Source organism: Pristiophorus japonicus, chromosome 18 (genome assembly GCF_044704955.1).
Source record: "Pristiophorus japonicus isolate sPriJap1 chromosome 18, sPriJap1.hap1, whole genome shotgun sequence".
Taxonomy (NCBI): Eukaryota; Metazoa; Chordata; class Chondrichthyes; family Pristiophoridae; genus Pristiophorus; species Pristiophorus japonicus.
The window spans coordinates 105,237,628-105,264,728 of record NC_091994.1 but is presented as its reverse complement, the minus strand read 5'-3'; the positions used below and the strand labels follow the sequence as shown (position 1 = coordinate 105,264,728).

Below are 27,101 nucleotides of genomic sequence, written 5' to 3'. Positions count from 1 at the left end.
CCAAATTCTCGGGCTGGGAGGAGCCATGCCCTGATGGAACAGAGAGTGGGGCTCAGTAAGCAGGCTGCAGGCTCCAGACTACCCATGAGCAATGCCATGGAAGATCTACCAATAACAAAATGAACTATTGCACCCTACTGTGCATCAATATTACTGTATCTGTTAAACTGTTCATATTGCTCATTATGACTTTCACAAAAGATGATAACAAGATCAACGGGTTAAGACAGCTTAAGACAAACCTTTCAAAGCTCACAACTTTCTCCCTAATCTTCTGGTTGATGATGTTTGTGACCTGCTTGTTTGCGCTCTCTTCACAAAGCAAAGATGTTCAGATGAAGATTCACCACCCTCTGAGTGAAGACATTTCTCCTCCTCTCTGTCCTAAATGGCCAAGCCCTTATTCTGAGACTGTGACCCCTGGTTCCAGACTCCTCAGCCCAGGGCAAACATCCTCCCTGCATCTACCCTGTCAAGCCCTGTAAGAATTGTGTATGTTTCAATGAGATCATCTCCCATTCTTCTAAACTCTAGAGAATATAGGCCTAGTCTACTCAATCTCTCCCCATAGGACAATCCTCCCATCCCAGGAATCAGTCTGGTGAACCTGCATTGCACTCCCTCTGGCAAGTATATCCTTCATTAGGTAAGGAGACCAAAACTGTACACAATACTCCAGGTGCGGTCTCACCAGGGCCCTATATACTTGCAGTAAGATGTCTTTACTCTTATACTCAAATCCTCTTGTAATAAAGGCCAACATACCATTTGCTTTCTTAATTGCCTTCTGTACCTGCATGCTAGTTTTCAGTGATCCGTGTACAAGGGCTCCCAGCTGGCCGTGCCTCAAGTTGCCCCTGTGTGTGGGGCAAACTGCACAGAAGCATTCCGTGCATAACTGTAAGGTTCCAAATGTTAAAAATAACGTTCACCACAACAGACGGAGGAGCTGAGAACTGCTGAAGCACATCACTGATAAAGTTTCATTAATGTTACTGGGCTGGGTTAATGTTGCTGGGCTGGATTAATTTAACTTTATTTCATTAATGTTACTAGGTTGGGTTAATTTAACTTTGTTTTATTAATGTTACTAGATTGGGTTAATTCAACTTTGATTAATGTTACTAAATAGTTTGATTAATTTTACTAGGTTGGGTTAATGTTGCTGGGCTGGATTAATTTAACTTTGTTTCATTAATGTTACTAGGTTGGGTTAATTTAACTTTGTTAATTAATGTTATGAGGTTGGATTAATTTAACTTTGTTTCATTAATGTTACTAGGTGGGTTAATTTAACTTTGTTTTATTAATGTTACTAGATTGGGTTAATTTAACTTTGATTAATGTTACTAAATAGTTTGATTAATTTTACTAGGTTGGGTTAATGTTGCTGGGCTGGATTAATTTAACTTTGTTTCATTAATGTTATGAGGTTGGATTAATTTAACTTTGTTTCATTAATGTTACTAGGTTGGGTTAATTTAACTTTGTTAATTAATGTTATGAGGTTGGATTAATTTAACTTTGTTTCATTAATGTTACTATAGTATGATAATGTTACTGGGCTGGGTTAATGTTACTGGGCTGGGGTAATGTTACTGAGCTGGGTTAATGTTACTGGGCTGGGGTAATGTTACTGAGCTGGGTTAATGTTACTGGGCTGGGGTAATGTTACTGGGCTGGGTTAATGCTACAGATGATGTTTCCAGTTTAAGAACCACTGCCTCGAAGGACAAACAACAACTTTTAAAAAATAAATTCACAATTTGAATTTTATTTAGAAATGAGCAGTTCAAACAGAATTCTCAAACTCCGCTTCTTTATTCCTCATTGTGGGAAGTCCAGCGCTAACATGCTCAAATTCATCATTCTGCACTCCCAGCGTCCAAAACCGCACTGTGAGTGCTAAACCGACACAAATACTGTTCAAAATGTTTTAATTGGGTCTAATGCCTATTTGGAGATCTGTCTCCGAGATCTGTAAACTTTTTGAAGATAACCATGTTTTAAAGAAAGAAAGCGCTTTGCAGCCAATGAAGTACTGTTGGAGTGCAGTCATTGTTGTAATGTGGGAAACGCAGCAGCTAATTTGTGCACAGCAAGCTCCCAGCTAATCTGTTTATTGCTATGTTGATTGATGGATAAATATTGGCCAGGGCACTGGGGAGAACTCCATTGTTCTTCTTCAAAATAGTCCCTCGGATCTTTTACGTCCACTCGAGAAAGCAGACGGGGCTTCGGTGTAACGTCTCATCCGAAAGACGGTACTTCCGACAGTACAGCGTTCCCTCAGCACTGCACTGGAGCGTCAGACTAGATTAGGAGGTTGGCAGTATTAAGGAACAAGTTTATGACAAAGAGATTTTCTCTCTTAACAAAAATCAGTACTCCTGCACTCCACACACTGCCACCTCCCCTCACCCCTTGTGCACAGACAGGCTGTAAAGAGCCTTTAAGTGCAGAATGCAGCAGACTGCAGAGTTTGTCAATCCACCGTTGCATGTGTCACAAATTAACCCTGGCAATGTACTCACAACATGTGGCCTGAATTCATCAGAAGCAGGTGGGTTGCATTAGTCAGAGCCATGGCTAACAGGCGATGAGGGGAGACAGGTGTGGGACACTGTCCCTCAGTGGAAATCAAAGAATAACATATAACCTTCTCCAAAAGGAGTTGTGATGGATTGCAAGCAAGGTCGCTAAACTTTCACAAACTTCGGTGACTTTGACAGATTGGTTTAATCTCCTGCTCATGAGATGAAACTTTGGAAGGGGAGAAATCTACCTTCAGGTAGATAAGATATTAAACGATATTAAGGAAAGGTACGTCCAGAACTACCTCAGGTTAAACAACAACAACTAGTATTCATATAGCGCCTTTAACGTAGTAAAACGTCCCAAAGCGCTTCACAGGAGCATTACCAAATACAATTTGACACCGAGCGACATAATGAGAAATTAGGGCAGGTGACCAAAAGCTTGGGCAAAGAGGTAAATTTTAAGGAGCGTCTTGAAGGAGGAAAGAGAGGTAGAGAAGCGGAGAGGTTTAGGGAGGGAGTTCCAGAGCTTGGGGCCTCGGCAACAGAAGGTACGGCCACCGATGGTTGAGCGATTATAATCAGGGATGCTCAGGAGGGCAGACTTAGAGGAGCGCAGACATCTCGGGGGGTTGCGAGGCTGAGGAGATTACAGAGATAAGGAGGGATTTGAAACCAAGGAGGAGAATTTTGAAATTGAGGCGTTGCTTAACCAACTGTGACAAGGAGCCATAGGTGCAAACTGATAAAAGGCAGCCTGTAGGAAGATCTTCACACGGAGCCTGCAATGGACTGCTACTTGGGATAGCGACAGCAAAAACTACAGAATAATTGAGCCTCACTTTTATCTATGTGAGTTGTGTCACGTGATCTGAGGCTTACCATGGCTTAAACTAAACAGTCGATTTTGTTAAACGGCGTTTCAGAAGATACATTTTTTTCCTTGCTCTTAGCCCCTAGAATCATGGAATCATAGAATAGGCCTTTCGGCCCATCGAATCTGCGCCGACTCTTTCGAAGAGCAATCCAGTCAGTCCCGCTCCCCCCTCGCTCTTTCCCCAGATGCCTGCAACTTTTTTCTCCTTCAAGTATTTATCTTGATGAGTGTCGGCTTTGGCTCAGTGGGTAGCACCCTCGTCTCTGAGTCAGATGGTTGTGGGGTTCAAATTCCCACTCCAGGGACCACCAGATGTCTCAAAACACCTTACAGCCAATGAAGTTCTTTTTGGAGTGTAGTCACTGTTGTGGGAAACATGGCAGTCAATTTGCGCACAGCAAGTTCCGACAAACAGCAAGGTGATAATGACCAGATCCAGTCAGTCCCACTCCATTTACTGAGGCGTACGAAAGCATGGGCCTTACGCTAAACATCAGTAAGACAAAGGTCCTCCACCAGCCTGTCCTTGCCGCACAGCACTGCCCCCCAGTCATCAAGATCCACGGCACGGCCCTGGACAACGTGGACTATTTCTCATACCTTGGGAGCCTCTTATCAATAAAGGCAGACATTGACGACGAGATTCAACACCGCCTCCAGTGCGGCAGCGCAGCCTTCGGCCGCCTGAGGAAAAAAGTGTTCGAAGACCAGGCCCTCAAATCTACCACAAAGCTCATGGTCTACGGGGCTGTAGTAATACCTGTCCTCCTGTATGGCTCAGAGACATGGACCATGTACAGTAGACATCTCAAGTCGCTGGAGATATATCACCAGCGCAGCCTCCGCAAAATCCTGCAAATCCCCTGGGAGGACAGACGCACCAATATTAGCGTCCTCGACCAGGCCAACATCCCCAGCATTGAAGCACTGACCACACTCGATCAGCTCCGCTGGGCAGGCCATTTTGTCCACATGCCAGACACGAGACTCCCAAAGCAAACGCTCAACTCGGAATTCCTTCATGACAAACGAGCCAAAGGTGGACAGAGGAAACATTACAAGGACACCTTCAAAGCTTCCCTGATAAAGTGTAGCATCCCCACCGACACCTGGGAGTCCCTGGCCAAAGACCGCCCTAAGTGGAGGAAGTGCATTCGGGAGGGCGCTGAGCGCCTCGAGTCTCATCGCCGAGAGCATGCAGAAACCAAGCGCAGGCAGTGGAACGAGCGTGCGGCAAACCTGTCCCACTCACCCCTTACCCTCAATGACTGTCTGTCCCACCTGTGGCAGAGACTGTGGTTCTCGAATTGGACTGTTCAGCCACCTAAGGACTCATTCTAAGAGTGGAAGCAAGTCTTCGAGGGATTGCCTATGATGATGATGATGAATGTGGGAAACATGGCAGTCAATTTGCGCACAGCAAGCTCCCACAAACAGCAATGTGATAATGACCAGCTCATCCGTTTTTTGTTACGATGATTGAGGGACAATTGGTCAGGACAGCGGGGATAACTCCTCTGCTCTTCTTTGAAATAGTGCCATGGGATCTTTTACATCCATCTGAGAGGGCAGACATATTTATCGGTTTAATATCTCATCCGAAAGTGGCACTTCTGACAACGCAGCACTGCCTCAACACTGCGCTGGAGCGTCAGCTTAGCTTTTCTGTGCTCAAGTCCCTGGAGTGGGGTTTGAACCCACAACCTTCTGACGACAAAGGTGAGAGCACTATTCACCGAGCCATGGCTCCACTGCCATTTCCTGAGCCCCTGCACCTGTACTGTGCATTCTGCAAATCGGCCCTAAAACTACCTGCATTCATGTAGCGCCTCCAACTTAGTAAAACGTCCCAATGCGTTTCACAGGAGCGGGTATCAAACAGAATTTGGCCCCGAGCCACATAATGAGATATTGGGCCAGGTGACCAAAAGCCTGGTCACAGAGGGTTTAGTTTTAAGAAGCATCTTGAAGGAGAACAGAGTGAGAGATAGAGAAGTGGAGAGGTTTAGGGAGGGAATTCAAGAGATTAGGATCGAGGCAGCTGAAGACACAGCCGCCAATGGTTGGCTGAAGAAAATCAGGGGCCAGAATTAGAGGAGCGCAGATATTTCGGGACTGGGGGCGAGGGATGGGAGGGGGGCGATGGTTGAAGGAAGTTACAGAGATAGGGAGGGACGAGGCCGTGGAGGGATTTGAAAAAAAGGATGAGAATTTTAAAATCGTGGCATTGACAGGCCAGCAGCCAATGTAGGTCAGCAAGTACGGGGGTGATGGGTGAACTATTGTGTAAAAGGCCCGAGAATCTTAGGCCCAGCTGTTGGTGAGTGTTCGAGGCTGCTGCCAGGATAAAGGAGCAGGATTTAGTAGTGACACCGGCTTCCTGCAATCTGACCTAGACAAATGGCAAGAGGAAGGCGACATATGATGGCCATCCTCATCTGTATTTACCCTGTGAAACCCATGACAAACACATTAACATGTCAGGACTCTGGGCCTACATTTCAATGGCGATGTTGAGTTGATCTGGTCTCGGTTTGAATAAGAATCAATTAATTGCCATTTACAGGCACAATTACAGCATCTACATGTGTAAACCTCATCTGATGACAGAAGGAGATCTAATTAGCAAAAAGGAGAGGGTAAATGAGATATATTCCAATGGTAGGTAGTGTGGCCTATTCTTTGGTATTTAGACTTTTGTAATGTGTTTCCATTATAATGGAGATTAAATGATGAATGGTGTCTTTAATTTTTCCCCTTCAGCTTTTCCCTCTTATCCCTGCTTGGGTCTGCTTCTTTGTCTTAAGGTGCTTTTTATATGGGCAATTTTTGCTGAAGGTGATCCCTTTAATGCAAGTCATCGTGATCATAGGCAGTCCCTCGAAATCGAGGAAGACTTGCTTCCACTCTAAAACTGAGTTCTCAGGTGACTGAACAGTCCAATACGGGAATTACAGTCTCTGTCACAGGTGGGACAGACAGTGGTTGAAGGAAAGGGTGGGTGGGGAGTCTGGTTTGCCGCACGCTCCTTCCGCTGCCTGCGCTTGTTTTCTGCATGCTCTCGGCGACGAGACTCGAGGTGCTCAGCGCCCTCCCGGATGCTCTTCCTCCACTTAGGGCAATCTTTGGTCAGGGACTCCCAGATGTCAGTGAGGATGTTGCACTTTATCAGGGAGGCTTTGAGGGTGTCCTTGAAATGTTTCCTCGGCCCACCTGGGGCTCGCCTGCCGTGTAGGAGTTCCGAGTAGAGCGCTTGCTTTGGGAGTCTCATGTCAGGCATGTGAACAATGTGGCCCGCCCAACGGAGCTGGTCGAGTGTGGTCAGTGCTTCGATGCTGGGGATGTTGGCTTGAGCGAGACCATGACGTTGGTGCATCTGTCCTCCCAGGGGATTTACAGGATCTTGCGGAGACATCGTTGGTGGTATTGCAAGTGCCATCCCTTTGGCATTATTCCATTTAATATGCATTGTCCCTTTAAAATCAGCGCGGTTCCTAAACACCAATGCCCCTTTAACTCCACCACTCTGTGTGAACTCTGCTGCCCGTGTCCTAACTCGCACCAAGTCCCGCTCACCCATCACTCCCTGTGTGCTCGCTGATCTACATTGGCTCCAGGTCTTGCAACACCTCGATTTTAAAATTCTCATCCTTCTTTCCAAATTCCTCCATGGCCTCGCCCCTCCCTATCTCTGTAATCTCCTCCAGCCCCATAACCCCCCGAGATATCTGCACTCCTTCAATTCTGCCCTCTTGAGCATCCCTGATTATAATCGCTCCACCATCAGCGGCCGTGCCTTCAGTTGCCGAGGTCCCTAAACCTCTCCGCCTCTCTACCTCTCTTTCCTCCTTTAAGGTAGCTCCTTAAAATCTACCTCTTTGATCAAGCTTTTGGTCACCTGTGCTAATTTTTCCTTAAGTGGCTTGATGTCAAATTTTGTTTGATAACGCTCCTGTGTTTCAGGTGCTATGTAAATGCAACACTGATGCTGTACACTGCCAATTCACTGTGAAGAAAGAAAGACTTGCATTTCGATAGCACCTTTCACGACCACCAAACGTCCCAAAGCGCTTTACAGCCGACGTAGTACTTTTTGAAGTGTAGTCTCTGTTGTAATGTGGGAAACGCGGCAGCCAATTCTGCGCACAGCAAGCTCCCACAGACAGCGCTGTGATAATGACCAGATAATCGATTTTTAGTGGTGTTGGTTGAGGGATAAGTAATGGCCCAGGACACCGGGGTCACAGTTCAAGCAGTTCATCTAAGCAAAGGATGATTTTCCCCATGGCTGACCTGGTCATTGAGTGAGTAGGTTGGACTGTTGTCACGTGGGTTGGGCTGGGTGACCTCCAGAACATCCTGGCACGTGCGGCTAAAGTCAGCGACTTGACAAATGGGCGAATTAAACGACACACAAAAGAAGGGGAAAAAGAAACCAGCTGCGTTGACAGTAGGAATAACGTCTGTCTCCCACGAGCTCCATCGGAAGTGTACTGTATCCCAACTGTGGTCAAGATGTGTGGCAGCTGCCTTGTTCACCTGTTACTTAGAAGGGAATGCATTGTACAAACACGGCGGAATACAGAGATACAGCTGTGCATGTGACTGCAGTGAATGGGTATGACGGAGAATGTTGTGACCAAGGGAGTCAATCGCACTTTCACTTCAGCGGCTCATTTCAGTCCAATGGTAGGATTTACAACTTCGTGCTCAGAGCTCAGCTTCATGCCAGGAATGTAAGCTCAGGGCTCCAAGCGTGAATTTTCAATATGCTGTCCACGCACAAGAATCCCCAGCAAATTTGCAAAAATCTACCCTCAAGCTAGACCCTGTGCCAATTTTCTCCCCTCCTTCTCTAATGAAAGTGCTGCTCAATTGTTGGGATACTGTGTCACAGCACTGTGCATCCTTTCATTAAGTGGCCTTTTTTTCCTATTCGTTCACGGGATGTGTGCGTCACTAACAAGACTGGCATTTATTGGCCATCCTTAATTGCCCTTGAGAACATAAGAACATAAGAAATAGGAGCAGGAGTAGGCCATACGGCCCATCGAGCCTGCTCCGCCATTCAATAAGATCATGGCTGATCTGATCATGGACTCAGCTCCACTTCCCTGCCCGCTCCCCATAACCCCTTATCTTTTTTTTTATTTATTCGTTGCCAATCTTTCCAATTCTTTGTCAGATCATCTTGTCAGATTACAAACGCCAGAGGTCACCTTGCACACATCAAGGATCACTCTGCGCCAATGCTCTTAGCCAAAAGGCCTAGAGCCACTGCACCGTTCCTGGAAGTACTGCAATACCAGGTTCGTGCCATGGAGGTGGATGTGTGCCCTCCACCCACCTCCGTGGAGGTGGATGGGTCAAGCCACCCCACCCACCTCCTATTTCCTTATCCCCTTATCGTTTAAGGTGGTGGTGAGGAGAATGTGGTGGTGAGTCAACTTCTTGAACCGCTGAAGTCCGTGTGGTGAAGGTGCTCCCACAGTGCTGTTAGGGAGGGTGTTCCAGGATTGTGACCCAGCGACGATGAAGGAACGGCCGATATATTTCCAAGTCAGGATGGTGGTGTTCCCATGCGCCTGCTGCCCTTGTCCATCGAGTAGAGGTCGCATGTTTGGGAGAGTCCAGTCAGGGAGTATGAGAGGACAACTTAGCTGAGATGATCCGGGAATGGTTGGGAACTGGGGCACAAGCAGTGCGATGTGGATTCCACACACAAAACAATGGGGACAACCAAACACCTGACGGGAGCTACAATGGAAGTTTGAGATGTTTATAGATATCGGAAATACACCAAAGAAAAGAGCAGTGTTTTCCCCTTGTCTCCTGAACACTCATGTTCCTGATTGTTGGTACCCCAACCAAGTGGCCTTTCGTCACGTATGAACGCAGACGAGTGTCAACGGACTATTCGATTGGGGGAGGCCAGCTGAGCTCCACCTTGTCCACGCTTGACGTCCCATTTCTTCCAGCAGGAGCCACCAGGCAGCGTTCAGATAGAATCATGGAATTTTCTATCGGAGTGCCTTGGAACCCTTTTTCCACCAGGCGAAAGAATCCAATGATCAAGAAAATCAGAACAGCACAGAATTGGCTTGGGTTTTTATCTGGTTTTTGCCTCTCCCAGGAGATCACACGGCTCCGGTTGGGGTGGAGTGTAGAATGTTTCAGTGTGAGGGGTGTCGCAGTTGTGTGAGGCGGACTGGTTGGGCTGGGTGCTCTTTACCTTACCGCCATTGTTCATAGGTTTATATGTAACCTTCAGGGCTGCTGACCGAGGGTCGTGTGGCTCTTTGTCGGCCGGCGTGGACACGATGGGCCGGAATGGCCTCCTTCTGCGCTGTAAATTTCTGCGTTTCTATGTAAAGAGACCACTCGGCCCATCATGCCTGTGCCAGCTCTCTGAAGGAGCTACCAATTAGTCCCACTCCTCCACCCCCCCCACCTCCCCCCCCCCCCCCCTTCTCTTTCCCCAGATCGGGAATGCTGACTGATATTTTCCCTCTCAGGGGCTATGAGGTCATTGGCAGTTCCTTACAGGCTGATGTGGCCGAGATCCACCTGACTCCGCACAGACCAGGGGGTTAAACCTAGGACCTTAGGACCTTGCTGGCCACTGTGCTTCCTAACTGAACAATAAGGAGATCAAAAGTGAATAGTTTACATGACAAAAAAAGAATAACAGAGAGCATCAATGGTTTCAAGGCAGTATTTTAACCGCGGGCTTCAGACGACAGTTAAAGTTAGTTGCTGGTTAAGCGATTTAAGGGTGGTGAATCTCTGGAATTCTCGACCCCAGAGGGCTGTGGATGTTCAGTCGTTGAGTATATTGAAGACAGAGAGCGATAGATTTTTGGATATGAAGGGAATCAAGGGATGTGGGAATAGTGCGGGAAGGTGGAGTTGAGGTAGAAGATCAGCCATGACCTCATTGACTGGCGGTGCAGGCTCAAGAGGCATGTTTCCGACTCCTGCTTCTAATTCTTATGCTCTTACTGATGTGGTTTACAAATCTGGTCAGTCATTACTGATCAGTAATTACTTCCAGCTCTCCATTAGTGCCTGTAAATAATTTTATCTGGCCCATAATAATAATTTAAAAGGCTGAGCCACAATACTGCTGCCTCAGGAATTTCAGGGGAAACCACAATTTCAGGATCTGAGACAGCGACAATTCGAGAGATGAATCGGCCCATTAGCTGCCGATAGCTGGGCGGAGGATACAGCCAGCAGCTGTCCCAAGGGTGGTGTAGCAGCCTGAGATTTCCTTTTACTCCATATGGTTCCAGCTAGTGGCCGCCTACATACTCGATGCAAGCACATGGCCGACATCTGGAGGGACAGGAAAAAGCATCAACCGTTCCCATGGTAACCAGCTGTCGCTGCCGGAGAGCTGAAGAGTCGGCTGAAAGAGGAATTGCAACCATGGTGCCCAGAAAGAGCGATACAGCACAGAAGGAGGCCCATTCGGCCCATCGAGCCTATGCCGGCTCTTTGGTAGAGCTGTACAGTAGACACCTCAAGTCGCTGGAGAAATACCACCAACGATGCCTCCGCAAGATCCTGCAAATCCCCTGGGAGGACAGGCGCACCAACGTCAGTGTTCTCGATTAGGCCAACATCCCCAGCACTGACCACACTCGACCAGCTCCGTTGGGCGGTTCACATCGTCCGCATGCCCCGACACGAGACTCCCAAAGCAAGCGCTCTACTCGGAACTCCTACACGCCAGGCGAGCCCCAGGTGGGCCGAGGAAACGCTTCAAGGACACCCTCAAAGCCTCCCTGATAAAGTGCAACATCCCCACTGACACCTGGGAGTCCCTGGCCAAAGACCGCCCTAAGTGGAGGACGAGCATCCGGGAGGGCGCTGAGCACCTCGAGTCTCATCGCCGAGAGCATGCAGAAAGCAAGCGCAGGCAGCGGAAGGAGCGTGCGGCAAACCAGTCCCACCCACCCTTTCCTTCAACCACTGTCTGTCCCATCTCTGACACAGACTGTAATTCCCGTATTGGACTGTTCAGTCACCTGAGAACTCACTTTTGGAGTGGAAGCAAGTCTTCCTCAATTCCGAGGGACTGCCTATGATGATGAGAGCTATCCAATTAGTCCCACTGCTCTTTCCCCATAGCCCTGTTATCTTTTTCCCTTCAATTATTTATCCATGGGTGGCAACAGATGAAGTATTTACCAGGTTTTTTTCTTTCCCAGTGACATTTTACCATTTTTAGTAGGTAACCTTGACATAAACTTTGCCTCAATCAGTGCTCCCACAATGAGGCATTTGTCAGATTTAGGTGTACACCAGCCCGACTGTACTACAACAAGGTCCCAGGTTCAAGTCCCTGACCCTTACTGAGGCGCAAGTATTAGCCTCGGGCTAAGTCGTGGGAAATCAGGCAGGATTGCAGTTCCCTGATCGTTATCCAGTGATCCCTGCCTGAACGTCCACGGATGTAAGGACGTAAGTCCCTGGGGGCAATACTGTCCATCATGGTCGCCCCAGTGCAGGGGCCCAATCATGGAAAACAACAACAACAACAAAAACTTGCATTTATATAGCGCCTTTAATGTCGCAAAACATCCCGAGGCGCTTCACAGGATCGATTTCAAACAAAACTTGACACCGAGCCACACGAGGAGATATTAGGACAGTTGCTTGGCCAGAGGGGGAGGTTTTAAGGAGCGTCTGAAAGGAGGAAAGAGTGGCGGAGAGGTTTAGCGAGGGAGTTCCAGAGCTTGGGGCCCAGGCAGCTGAAGAACTGGTCATTTGAGCAAAGGCGTGCTCCCCTTAACCATGGAACGGTACGTTTGCACCTTCAGGAGAGAAAGGGAGAAAATTCACAGAGCTACCGGACAAGTGGGATTCCCCCTTCCTCTTGAACCTGCTTGCCGGCAGTATCCTTTGTTGCTGGGTGTTGTTGTCATGTGATCCCCAGCTGTTCGCCAGGCCCAATGTGACAGATGAACCTCTCATTTCGTTGACATCAAAAACAAAGCAAATGAAAACATTGTAAACTCCTCATGCCGTTTAAAAACACAACAGCCTTGTGTACTCGCGGCTGATAGCCTGCCACCCACAGTCATCTGCAACCTGATAAGAAGACAAACAGGGTCAGGCGTGGGTCAGAGGGCATTTACTCCCACTATTGTCCGACGGGCCAAGTCACATCCTTCTGCTTTCTTCCCCGACTCAAAATGATGAGGAAAGAATGTGGCTCAAGTGACAACCGGGACAGGACCCCAGCTTTGTTCTGCTGATGGAGGTCTTTCATAAAAAGGTTAAACTGGGGGTAGAGAAAAAGGTCCTTCTGTCAAATTACTGTATTGGAGAAGAAATGTCCCCAGTGACCTTTGAGGTCAAAGTGCAACTTCCCTTGTAGTGCTGGCACGCTTTGCCTTTGTGAGCTGGCTCTGATTATGAACCTTCCATGTATTAATCAAGCTGCTTGCAAACTGAGTGTTGGAGACGTCAATGATTAAAACAGTTCAAAGCCAATAATTAAGATGTCTGCTAATCTCCAGCGAGCATACCTTGTGTGTTTATTGTATTTATTTTCCACGATTGCCGCTTTGTTATCTTTTGCCACATTCTAAATGAAAGCGTGTATTTCAATGTACCACCCCCCCCCCTACCCTCGCCCCCTTTCTCCCGGAGGCTCCGACTCCTGCTGGGAAACTGTTCCTCCGCAGTCTCTCATCTTTCACGCCGCTTGTCCAACATCCTGTCCTGCATGGGCAGAAATTTCCTCCAATGAAATATTGGGGTTGAAAACGAAGACACGACCACATAATCTGTTTTTAGTTATGTTGATTGAGGGATAAATATTGGCCCCAGGACACCGGAGATAACTCCCCCGCTCTTCTTCGAAATAACGCTGTGGGATCTTTTACCTAAGAGAGCAGACGGGGCCTCACAGGGATTGTGAGATCCTTATATGCAGCGTACTTCAGGGCCAGCGGCAAACGTCTTCACATCGCCGCTGACAGCAAATTTCAGGCCCTCAGGCACTCCCTCAGTGCTGCACTGGAGTGTCAGCCGAGACTTTTTTGATCAAGTTTCGGGAGTGGGATTTGAACCCACAACCTTCTGACTCATTAACATTGTCATGGACCTGCCTGGCTCTGGTATTGGATTAAAAAGTCTGTCACAAAGGGTCAACTTGGTTCCAATCTCCCATCACTGAACAAGCCACCTTGGAGTCAAGCCCAAACCCAACCCCAAAGTGACACCACTTGCCTTCCTTTCAAGGATAAGAACATAAGAATTAGGAGCAGGAGTCGGCCATTCGGCCCCTCGAGCCTGCTCCACCATTCAATGAGATCATGGCTGATCTTCGACCTCAACTCCACTTTCCTGCACTATCCCCATATTCCTTGATTCCCTTAATATCCAAAAATCTATCGATTTCTGTCTTGAATATACAAAGACTGAGCCTCCACAGCCCTCTGGGGTAGAGAATTCCAAAGATTCACCACCCTCTGAGTGAAGAAGTTTCTTCTCATCTCAGTCCTAAATGGCCGACCCCTTATTCTGAGACTGTTCTAGACTCCCCAGGCAGGGGAAACAGCCTCCCTGCATCTACCCTGTCTAGCCCTGTAAGAATTTTGTATGAGATCACCTCTTTTTCTTCTAAACTCGAGCGAATATAGGTCTAGTCTACATAATCTCTCCTCATAGGACAATCCCCCCCATCCCAGGAATCAGTCTGGTGAACCTTCGTTGCACTCCCTCAATGGCAAGTATATCCTTCCTTCGGTAAGGAGACCAAAACTGTACACAATACTCCAGGTACGGTCTCACCAGGGCCTATATAATTGCAGTAAGACATCTTTACTTCTTATACTCAAATCCTCTTGTAATAAAGGCCACTGTTTAGTGATTATTTTACAAAGTCAAGTCTGGCTCTTGTCACTCTTACAAAAGTGTCAAAATAATTGAAATGCTCATTTTGATCCATTTTTCCTTTGCGATGGACTAGCGGCATAAAGGAGGGTAACTGTTCTTGGATCTCCAGCATAGAGAGCGTTCTCAGTATTGCACGGAAAGCAAACATCAAACCACATGCCACAGAAAGCTCTAAAGGCAGACGGGCTGCAGTTCAAATGTGTTGCAGTTAATCTAATCCTGACAGTTGTTAAATCAAATTGGCCACAAACCCTCACTCTGTTCAGAGGGTGCGTGCCAGGAGAAATAATCTCTTCCGTTATTTCTTATCCCTCAAGAAATTACCTTCTTTTTTTAGCAGCCACCTTTTATCTGTGCAGCCTTTGGGCCTCAGAGAAAATGCTTCTCTGTACAGCACGCATCCTGTTGAGCTCCTCGTTCAGTGTGAATCATAGAAAATTACAGCACAGAAGGAGGCCATTTTGGCCCATTGTGTCCGCGCCGGCCGACAAAGAGCCATCCAGCCTAATCCCACTTTCCAGCTCTTGGTCCGTACCCCTGTAGGTTACGGCACTTCAGGTGCACATCCAAGTCATTTTTAAAATGTGGTGAGGGTTTCTGCCTCTACCACCCTTTCAGGCCGTGAGTTCCAGACTCCCACCACCCTCTGGGTGAAAAAAGTTCTCCTCAACTCCCCTCTAAACTCCTACCAATTACTTTAAATCTATGCCCCCCTGGTTGTTGACCCTCTGCCAAGGGAAACAGATCCGCCCTATCCACTCTATCTAGGCCCCTCATAATTTTACGCACCTCAATAAGGTCACCACTCAGCCTCCTCTGTTCCAAAGAAAACAACCCCAGCCTATCTAATCTTTCTTCATAGCTAAAATTCTCCAGTCCCGGCAACATCCTTGTAAATCTCCTCAGTTGAATGAAGTAAAAAAAAAGAGTTATTTTAATGAATAGATTTTTGTCCTTCATGAAATATTAACGAATGCCTACAGTATTTGTACACCTTTCTGTGTGGGTTTTCCCTCCAGTGAGCTAGGAGCTTTTAGCAAGTATATGTTGACACACGTTTCCCTACAGCTATGCTCAACAGGAAAGAAATCAATTTCAAGACTATTTATACAGCACATTGCTGGAGTTTTAGCAATCACCTGGCAATAGTCCACTCTAGTGTGAATTAAATATAGTTTTTCCTTCATATTCTGATTTAAATACTATGGGCAAAGCATCTTGAGTTCTTGTTATATTTAATTTTTTGCGCCTTTTTTTGTCAGTTTTGTGAGGGTAGGAATCTCTCTATTTCTCTCCAATTTCTGAGGCCTTAAGAGGCCTAACGGCACTTGGAGCTGTGGACAAGGGTCACCCGTCTCCCAGGCCTCCACAGGCCGAGCTTCACTTGGAGCTGTGGGCACGGGTCCCGAGTCTCCCAGGCCTCTAGACCTAGAGGCCTAGCTTCACGTGGAGCTGTGGGCACGGGTCACCCACTCTCCGAGTTTCACCACTGCAGCTCTGAACCAGCTTTTATGTAGAAGATGCTTAAGAATGGCCCAAGATAATTCCTCCCTCGATTTTCCCTCTCTTCCCGTGATAAGCTGTCTGATCCCCCACCGCCCTTGACTCCTCCCAATCGTGGTCGGGAGGAGAAACTCAACGCTGTTAGGAGCCACGGCTGCGTTCAGTACTGTTGTGGAGTCACTGGCTGGTGTTGCAATGCAATGTCCTCCTCCACCTGTTTATAATCTTCTAGTCATTTCCCTCTCCATCCGAATTTCTCCCCTCGACTCCCGAAGGCGACGACTGGGCTACAGCTGCACAGGTGGCCACCACTCTCTCATACCTCACCCAAATGGCCATTCTTTATGTCTGAGCCTAAACCGTGACAAATGGCATGCTATTCAACTATGGGGGGCATTACAGTTAAGTCCCATTCTGTCCTCACCCAACATTCACACACATGCACTTTTGGGGAAAATTGTCCTGTGAGGCTTAGCTGAGCAAGGTCTTGGTCCAGTAGCAAGGGGGTCCAAGATGACTGGAGACCAGGCACTGCTGTAGGGGCCTAGTTGCCTACAGCCCGATGTTGGCTGCAAGCTCATCGCTGAGTAGCGCCCTTCATTGAGATGGGGTAGGTGGTCCGAGGCTTGGCTGGGGGAAAGCATTGAGAGGGTCAGTGGTCCACTGGTGTTCAGAGTGGAGGGAGGCCAGGGTGGTCACAGCTATTGTGCTCACCACGTGCTGGAGGAGAAGAGGCCAGGTCTTCAATGGAGTAGGAGAGGCCTAGTCGTTGGGAAGAGGAAGAAGTTCTCATATTGGACTGTTCAGTCACCAAAGAACTCATTCTGAGGGACTGACTATGATGATGATGTCCTATGAGGAGAGATTGCGTAGACCATGCCTATATTCTCTAGAGTTTAGAAGAATGAGAGGTGATCTCATTGAAACATACACAATTCTTACAGGGCTTGACAGGGTAGATGCAGTGAGGATGTTGCCCCTGGCTGGGGAGTCTAGAACCAGGGGTCATTATCACATTGCTGTTGTTGGGAGCTTGCTGTGCACAAATTGGCTGCTGCCAATGGAGTGTCAGCCTGGATTTATGTGCTCAAGTTCCTGCAGTGGGACTTGAACCCACCACCTTCTGGGACTGAGATGAGGAGAAATTTTGAGGTGGTGAATCTTTGAAATGTTCTACCCCAGAGGGCTGTGGAGGCTCAGTCGTTCAGTATATTCAAGACAGAGGTGGTTGAGTTCCGAGATGAAGGGGTTGTCTTATGAAAAAAGGTTGAGCAGGTTGGGCCTATACTCATTGGAGATCTTATTGAAACATATAAGATTCTGAGGGGGCTTGACAGGATAGATGCAGAGAGGATGTTTCCCCTTGTGGGGGAAGCTAGAACTAGGGGGCACAGTTTCAGAATAAGGGGTCGCCCATTTAAAATGGAGATGTGGAGGAATTTCTTCTCTCAGAGGGGTGTGAATCTTTGGGACTCTCTATCCCAGAGAGTTTGGAGGCTGGGTCATTGAATATATTTAAGGCGGAGATAGACAGATTTTTGAATGATAAGGGAGTCAAGGGTTATGGGGAGTGGACAGGGAAGTGGAGTTGAGGCCAAGATCATATCAGCCATGATCTTATTGAATGGCGGAGCAGGCTCGAGGGGCCGAATAGCCGATTCCTGCTCCTACTTCTTATGTTCTTATATAATGTTCTTTTTCATAATTGGAGATCAATTTAGGATCGAGAACCCAAGTTGATTGTGCCTTGCTCCAGGCCGCGAGCATCATCTCAGACAGATACATGCAGCTCTGTTTGATTTCATACCTCATGACCCAATAAACTGTAGGATTGACTATTGTGGCCTAGTTTCTCCTCCATCCTCTGCATTAGAGCACTAGTTGGGAGTAGTGCACCCAACCTGCACTGGCCTGATCGGACCTCACCTGAACCCTTCTATATTTGAAGGTTCAGGTCAGTAAAAGAAAGAAACTAATTTTATACCTCTGAGAAATCTCAGAAAAAAGGAGATCTTGCACTTATATAGCACCTTTCACAACCTCAGGACGTCCCAAAGCGCTTTACAGCCAATGAAGTACTTTTTGGAGCGTAGTCAATGTTGGAAACGCAGCAGCCAATTTACGCACAGCAAGCTCCCAAAAACAGCAATGAGATAATGACCCAGATAATCTGTTTTAATGATGTTGACTGAGGGATAAATATTGGCCAAGACGTAGGGGGAACTCCCCTGCTCTTCTTCAAAGGAGTGCCACTTGAGAGGGCACATCTGAAAGACGAAACTTGACCGTGCAGCATTCCCTCAGAACTGCACTGGGAGTGTCAGCTTGGATTTTGTGGTTAAGCCTCTGGAGTGGGACTTAAACCCACAACCTTCTGACTCTGAGCGAGGCGAGTGCACAGCCCACTGAGCCACGGCTGACACCTTCGCTGGGTCTGACAGCCTTGGCATGGGCCCGAGGCTGGACCTCCATACAGGGGCCCTTCTGACGGGCCTTGAGGAAACTAAGGAGGAGGGCCCAGGGAAACCCCTTCCCGCCTCACTTACATACCGACCCAGGTAGCTCTCTCGCCTCTGAGTCAGAAGGTAGTGGGTTCAAGTCCCACTCCAGGGACTGGAGCACATAAATCTAGGTTGACACTCCATTGGCAGCAGCCAATTTGCGTACAGCAAGCTCCCACCAACAGCAATGTGACAATGATCAGATTATCTGTTTTTGTTATGTTGATTGAGGGATAAGTATTGGCCAGGATACCGGGGATAACTCTTTGAAGTAGTGCCATGGGATCTTTTACGTCCACCTGAGAGAGCAAATGGGGCCTTGGTTTAACGTCTCATTCGAAAGATAACCAAATTTATAATAGTGCAAAGCAAATCTCTTACCCGTAGACAAGCAGTATCAAAATTATAATATAAGTTCTTCAAGAAAGTTTCATTCAAATTTGTCCTCCCTCAGCACTGCACTGGGAGTGTCAGCTGAGATTGCTTGCGCTCAAGTCTCTGGAATGGGACTTGAACCCACAACATTTGGACTCAGAGGCGAGGGTGCTACCCATTGAGACACAGCTGATACTTAGAGCTTACGGACATCCTTCTCCTGGTCTCTTGTAAGGAGCCTGAATAATTTATACAGAGCTGAAAATTTGCTATTGCCAACTGTTCTACGCTGAAAGAGAAACAGACATCAGCCCCAGCTCACCAAGCCTCCAGACAATGGATCCTCACAAACAAGCAAACCGGATAGGGAAAGAATTCTTCAAAATAATCCGTCCAATCCAAAACTCCATTGATTACTTCCAGGAAAAGCATGTGAAAAGCAGATTGTTTGCGTGTAATCAGCATTCAAGTGGTTACTGAGTGCTCAGGATTTTAAATTGATTTGTTTGTGGTCACTTGACCATCAAGTTGGCCCAACAAGGAGCTGTAGCCTTCTTAATAAGCTATTCCTGTTGTTATGTAGGCGAACCTCACCTATGTGTAATAATTGCCACTAGGGGGCACACCTGTGGGAGACCTATGGGTCACCTGTGCACCCTGGAGCAAGCAGGTATAAAAGGCAATCCAGCAGGCTGCTGCCTCACTTTGGAGTTATATTACAGAGACCAAGGTCACAATGATTTGCGCTTACAACACGGTCTCGTGGAGTTACTCTGAACTTAACAACTGGCGACGAGTTACAGATCACGAACTTTCACGCGGAAATGGCTACAATTGGTATTCTTGAGAGATTTCTTGAGGGTGATGATTGGGAAGCCTTCGTTGAGCGCCTCGACCAGTACTTTGTGGACAACCAGCCGGACACGGCTGAGATGGCGATCAAGCGCAGGGCGATTCTCCTCACTGTATGTGGGCCTTCGATATATTAAAGAGACCAAGGTCACAATGGTTTGAGCTTACAACACAGTCTTGTGGAGTTATTCCGAACTTAACACCTGTCTCCAGTAAATGCCATGGCGATGGTGGTCTGGATATCCATTGGTGCCAGCATGCTGTCTCGGTTATGCACATCAGCGTGGTTTTCCGCACGCTCCTTCCACTGCCTGCGCTTGCTTTCTGCATGCTCTTGGCAACGAGACTCGAGGTGCTCAGCGCCCTCCCAGCTGCTCTTCCTCCACTTAGGGTAGTCTTTGGCCAGAGACTCCCAGGTATCGGTGGGGATGTTGCGCTTTATCAAGGAGGCTTTGAGGGTGTCCTATAGGATAAAGGCGAATATATGGAGTTAGGTCGCAGATTTGCCGTGATCTCATTGAATGGCAGAGCAGGCTTGAGGGGCTGAATGGCCTCCTCCTGTTCCTCTACATTTTCCCTTTCCCATGGCTGGTGGAGTTGGCTCAGGCTGGGTGAGAAATGGGTAGAATATTGTCCCGAGACCCATATTACCAGACCTCCCGCACAGTCTTTAAGCTGGAAATGTGTGAGGCCTGGTTGACATATTTAAATTTATTTTAATGCATTTAAATACGGCACCCTGCGATTCCCCATCTGTTTAGGGTGGGATTGCGCTCTGCCCGCCCATCTGGAGTGGACAGAAAGAGAAGTTCCATGTGCAAGGGAGCTCCGAAAAGGGCAGAAAACCTTTACGTAACTTTAAAAAAATGTTCTTCATGTTGCTTGGATTTTTTCTAATCCGAATGTTTTAATCTCTGTTCTCCTTATATTTTTTAATGTAATTTTGGATTCTTTTTGAAACTTTGTAGGGGAACGGTTGAAAAATTGCCTAAAAGTCAAATGTAATTGAAACAGGTACAAGAGTATAGCAGAGCAGGAAGAGCAGGCAACATATCCAGTTCCATGGACAGACTGGAGAAGCTGGGGTTGTTCTCCTTGGAGCAGAGAAGGTTGGGAGGAGATTTGATCGAGGTGTTCAAAATCATGAGGGGTCTGGACAGAGTAGAGAGAGAGAAACTGTTCCCATTGGCGGAAGGGTCGCGAACCAGAGGGCACAGATTTAAGGTGATTGACAAAAGAACCAGAGGTGACATGAGGAAAAACCTTTTTACGCAGCAAGTGGTTAGGATCTGGAATGTGCTGCCTGAAAGGGTGGTGGAGGCAGACTCGATCGTAGCTTTCAAAAGGGAGTTGGATAAGTATCTGAAGGAAAAAAAATTGCAGGGCTACGGGGAAAGGGCGGGAGAGTGGGACTCGCTGAAGTGCTCTTGCAGAGAGCCGGCACGGGCTCGACGGGCCGAATGGCCTCCTTCCGTGCATTGAAGCTTAAGTGCAAGTGCGGAATCCCACAGTGGCCTCCAAGCTCAAATGAATGAAAGGATAGGTTTCACTCTTCATGATATGCGTGGTTGAAATGGGACAAGGTGAAAGAAGGATTGTCGGGGAGATCAGCAAGTGCCAGAACCAGACCTCTTCTCGCTGCCACCAACCACATATATCATCGGGCACCAACACAAGCCAACGTAAAGGATAAATGTTGGCCAGAACAGCACGAGGACTACCCAGCCCTTCTTCAAATAGAATCAAGGAACAGTAGAGTGCACAAGGGAGAACCAGTTGATCTGGTGTATTTGGACTTTCAGAAGGCTTTCGACAAGGTCCCACACAAGAGATTAATGTGCAAAGTTAAAGCACATGGGATTGGGGGTAGTGTGCTGACGTGGATTGAGAACTGGTTGTCAGACAGGAAGCAAAGAGTAGGAGTAAACGGGTACTTTTCAGAATGGCAGGCAGTGACTAGTGGGGTACTTGCAAGGTTCTGTGCTGGGGCCCCAGCTGTTTACATTGTACATTAATGATTTAGACGAGGGGATTAAATGTAGTATCTCCAAATTTGCAGATGACACTAAGTTGGGTGGCAGTGTGAGCTGCGAGGAGGATGCTAATGAGGCTGCAGAGTGACTTGGATAGGTTAGGTGAGTGGGCAAATGCGTGGCAGATGAAGTATAATGTGGATAAATGTGAAGTTATCCACTTTGGTGGTAAAAACAGAGAGACAGACTATTATCTGAATGGTGACAGATTAGGAAAAGGGGAGGTGCAATGAGACCTGGGTGTCATGGTACATCAGTCATTGAAGGTTGGCATGCAGGTGCAGCAGGCGGTTAAGAAAGCAAATGGCATGTTGGCCTTCATAGCGAGGGGATTTGAGTACAGGGGCAGGAGGTGTTACTACAGTTGTACAGGGCCTTGGTGAGGCCAGACCTGGAGTATTGTGTACAGTTTTGGTCTCCTAACTTGAGGAAGGACAGTCTTGCTATTGAGAGAGTGCAGCAAAGGTTCACCAGACTGATTCCCGGGATGGCGGGACTGACATATCAACTGGGCTTGTACTCACTGGAGTTCAGAAGAATGAGAGGGGATCTCATAGAAATGTTTAAAATTCTGACGGGTTTAGACAAGTTAGATGCAGGAAGAATGTTCCCAATGTTGAGGAAGTCCAGAACCAGGGGTCACAGTCTAAGGATAAGGGGTAAGCCATTTAGGACCGAGATGAGGAGAAACTTATTCACCCAGAGAGTGGTGAACCTGTGGAATTCTCTACCACAGAAAGTTGTTGAGGCCAATTCACTAAATATATTCAAAAAGGAGTTAGATGTAGTCCTTACTACTAGGTAGATCAAGGGGTATGGCGAGAAAGCAGGAATGGGGTACTGAAGTTGCATGTTCAGCCATGAACTCATTGAATGGCGGTGCAGGCTCGAAGGGCCGAATGGCCTACTCCTGCCAACTAACGGAGCAAAGTGGGAAGTCGGTGCTCAAAACAAATTAGAAGCACCAGATAATGTGGGTGAAGTGACTTTGAATTGAGAGGAGTCGACTGGAATCTGTGGTGTTGGTTGAGCGAGGTAAGTCTGTCAGGAGACCAGGATAACTTCCTGCTATTTCACTGCTCTTCTTCTTCGAATCACGGGATCTATTACATCCACCTGAGTAGGCAGACAGAGCCTTGGATTCAATGACTTTTCTGAAAGATGGCACATAAGAACGTAAGAAATAGGAGCAGGAGCAGGCTTGAATGGTACCAATTTGCAGCAACCTTCTTCCACGTTAACCTCTGTACTGATTGCAGTCGTCCTGATCCTCACCGGTTGTTCTTTTCCATACCACTCATCGATTCCGACAGACTCCCTTTGGAGAATTCGGACTGGTGTTCCCCAAGTGCAGTATATGCAACCCCCCCGGCCCCCCGCACACCCCCCACCCCCACAATGCATTTTGTGCTCATTGAGGGGATCCTGGGGAATGTATACCATGCCCTTAAGGCACCCGTTGTTGAGCATTGCTAGATCAGATAATTGAACACAAGAACATAAGGATTAGGAGCAGGAGTCGGCCATTCGGCCCCTCAAGCCTGCTCCACCATTCAATAAGATCATGGCTGATCTTTGACCTCAACTCCACTTTCCTGCCCGATTCCCATAACCCTTTATTCCCTTAATATTCAAAAATCAATCAATCTCCGTCTTGAATATACTCAACGACTGAATCTCCACAGCCCTCTGGGGTAGAGAATTCCAGAGATTCACCACCCTCTGAGTGAAGACATTTCTCGTCCCCTCAGCACCTCTGACAAGGCAGCAGTCCCACTGTACTCCATTGATGTGTCAGCTTACATTATACAAGGTCATACTGTGATGCTTGTGAATCATTTACATTGCAACCATAATACTGACGTTTCAACAGTAGTTTTATTGGGCCCAAGTTTCGGATGTCCTCCCAGAACGGCGCACACCAAGAGGCCCGCCTATTTTTTTAGAATAAAAAAAATCACCTAAAACTTCTCCGAGTCCAGCAGCGCAACACAAGCAAGCTGGGGGCGGAGCTACAGCCCTGCGCCAAAAAGAGTGCCGGCAGCTGCGCGCGTGCGCACTGCGCCCTCCCAGCGCGTCCTGTCTCCGGGCGACCCTATCCCTGGCCGAAGGGACGTCGCCGCTATCCTGGGCCGAGTGGCCTCCCTGCCCTTACCTCCTCGATGGCGGGGCCCCGCCCAAACACCTCCTCGGCGGCAGGCCCTGCTTGAACTCCTCCTCGGTGGTGGGGCCCGCCCGACCAGCAGCTCCTCGGTGGCGGGGCCTGCCCGAGCACCTCTTCAGCAGGCTGTTGGAGAGCTCCCGGTGCTGCAGTAGGTGAGTAGAAACGATTAATTTTTTATTTATTGATTGATTTTTAATTTTTTTTTATTTTTAATTTTTGTTTGATTGATTTATTTATCATTTATTATTAATGAAGGCTCTTTATTGGTAAAAGTGAAGTGTTTAATGCTTTGTAAAATCCCCTAACTTCCCTCTAACTTCCCTTCCCCCGCCCCCCCTCCATCTCTTGCTACCTGCGTCTAATTTATAAAGTGTAGGCAAGGTTTTTCTGAGTGTACAAAAATCAACACTTCCTCCGATCTAAGTTAGTTTGGAGTAACATTCGCTGCCTAAACTTGCAAAACAGGTGTAAGTGGCTGGTAACGCCCCCTTTTGAAAAAAAAAACTGTAATAAAACGAAACTATTCTAACCAACCAGAACTGGAGCAAACTAAATGCCGAGAATTGCGATTTCTAAGATACTCCATTCTAAACTAGTTGCTCCAAAAAAAATAGTAGCAACTCGAGCCGAAACTCGGGCCCATTACTAGGCGGTTCATCAAACATATCTCTGTTCCCAGATTCCTCCTTTTTCTACCGATGGCACTGGCTGTCGCTGGGATGCAATTCCGATCAGGAAGCCTATCCGATGGAAGTTAGAAATGGAAACCCTGACTGATTTTGCCCCCTGCCCTATTCCGAGTGGTACTGAGCCCAATTATTGCTGCCTCGGCTAACTCAGCCCGAGCGAGGATCAAAGCTGGCCTGAATGGGTCAGCTCATCGTTGGATATATTTCATGTTTTGTGTCCAGCACAAGGAAGTATCTTGTTGAGGTCTGTAACTATCCAAACTGTCTGAGGGGAGGTTGACAGGGTAGATGCTGAGAGGTTGTTTCCACTGACTGGAGAGTCTAGAACCAGGGGTCACAGTCTCAGGATAAGGGGTCGGCCATTTAAGACCAAGATGAGGAGGAATTTCTTCACTCAGAGGGTTGTGAAACTTTGGAATTCGCTGCCCCAGAGGGCTGTGGATGCTGAGTCTCTGAGTATATTCAAGGCTGAGACCGATAGATGTTTGGACTCGAGAGGAATCAAAGGATATGAGGATCGGGCGGGAAAGTGAAGTTGTGGTAAACGATCAGCTATAGTCTTATTGATTGGCGGAGCAGGCTCAAAGGGTGGTATGGCCTATTCCTGCTCCTAATTCTTATATTCTTAAACCAGGGAAGGGATGCGTAAGTCAGGATTTCCCCCTCCCGGTTCCTATCGAGTGACTCCTCACTGAATAATCTCGCTCAGCCGCTCACCCATCACCCCTGTGCCCGCTGACCTACATTGTCTCCCGGTTAAGCAACGCCTCGCTTTTAAACTTCTCATCCTTGTTTTCAAATCCCTCCCTGGCCTCTCCCCTCTCTATCTCTGTAATCTCCTCCAGCCCCACAACCCCCCCCGAGATGTCTGCGTTCTTCTAACTCTGCCTCTTGAGCATCCCTGATTTATAATCGCTTCTAGGGCCTTCAGCTGCCTAGGCCCCAAACTCTGGAATTCCCTCCCTAAACCTCTCTGCCTCTCTACCTCGCTTTCCTCCTTTAAGAAGCTGCTTCAAACCTATCTCTTTGGCCAAGCAATTGGTCATCTGCCCTAATTTCTCCTTATGTGGCTTGGTGTCAAATTTTGTTTGATAACGCTGCTGTGAAGCGCCTTGGGACGTTTTACTATATTAAAGGCGCTATATAAATACAAGTTGTTGTTGTTGTTGCAGCCACTAGGGGAGCTGGAGCAAGTTGCCTCAGATTGCATTTAAAACTCTGCTTCCCACTCCACTCACAGCCCAACATCAGGCCTAAATTTCATGCTGTACGACCAATGTGATTATCTAGAGTTTAATAAATATTCATAATCTTCAGCACAAGACCTCAGATCCAATCTCAGTGTTGCTATTCACTGCATCAGTACAGGAGAGGAAGGATATGTGACCTTAACTCATCCATCCAGAAAAGCCTCCAGATCCCCTCATCGCACCACCCCATGTCTCACATAGGGTCTGCTACACTTCTGTGCATGCCTTCCCAACTGCTGAATATTCTTTACATAAAGAACATAAGAAATAGGAACAGGAGTAGGCCGTACGGCCCCTCGAGCCTGCTCCGCCAGTTAATAAGATCATGGCTGATCCGATCATGGACTCAGATCCACTTTCCTGCCCGCTCCCCATAACCCCTTAATCCCTTATCGTTTTAAGAAACTGTCTCTCTCTGTCTTAAATTTATTCAATGTCCCGGCTTCCACAGCTCTCTGAGGCAGCGAATTCCACAGATCCACAGTCCTCTGAGAAACTAAATTTCTCCTCATCTCAGTTTTAAATGGGAGCCCCTTATTCTAAGATTATGCCCCTTAGTTCTAGTCTCCCCCATCAGTGGAAACATTCTCCCTGCATCCACCTTGTCAAGCCCCCTCATACGTTTCGATAATTGTCCTAAATTCGCCTGGAAAAAATTGACCAAAGTGGCTTTGAATTAAGTTCACAAATATACGACATGGAGTCATAGAATAGTAGAGCACAGAAAGAGGCCATTTGGCCCATCGAATCTGTGCTAGCTCTTTGGAGGAGCAACCCAGTTAGTCCCACTGCCCCTCTCTTTCCCCAAATCCCTGCAATTTTTTCTCCAAGTATTCAGCGGATTCCCTTTTGAAGATTACTATTGACTCTGTATCCGCCACCCTATCAGATAGTGCATTCCAAATCCTAACCACTCGTTTCATAAAAAAGCTTTTCCTCCGGTTCTTTTGCCAATCACCTTAAATCTGCGTCCTCTGGTTATCGACCCCTCAGCATTCGGAATCGGTTTCTCTTTATTTACTCTGTCTAAAAACTTCATGGTTTTAAACAGCGCCATCGAATCTCCTCTCAGCCTTCTCTGCTCCAAGGAGAACAATCCCAACTTCTCCAATCTATCCACGTAACTGTATTCCCCCATTCTGCGATACTGTTCTGTGATTCCATTGTCTGTATATTTGTGAACTTAACTCAAAGCCGCTTATTTCAGTTATCTGATTGTACGATTGTATGTAAACAAAAAGGACAGGAAAAGGCCAACAAGGGAATTCCCACTATTTTTCCAGGAACAGAATTTTGCTTTTTTAGATTTGTGTGTTAGTAGGGAGTTGGGAATGGCATTGGAAGAGCAGGACGTTTGTGAGCAATGCTGAGCACTTAACAGTGTAAGGTTTAAACGTTAGCCATCC

The 27,101-nt window shown here is 47.4% G+C and overlaps 1 long non-coding RNA gene across 1 annotated transcript in view; it reads right to left on the bottom strand.

The window, feature by feature from the left end:
- Window positions 1–26,799, bottom strand: part of LOC139229328 (uncharacterized) — a 92,698-nt gene extending 65,899 nt beyond the window's left edge. Inside the window, exons 1-2 of the long non-coding RNA XR_011587706.1 lie at window positions 26,654–26,799; window positions 23,748–23,899 (exon numbers count right to left, since the gene is read on the bottom strand). This is a non-coding gene — a long non-coding RNA (uncharacterized lncRNA). The remainder of the gene's footprint in view (window positions 1–23,747; window positions 23,900–26,653) is intronic.
- Between the last annotated feature and the right edge of the window lie 302 nt (window positions 26,800–27,101).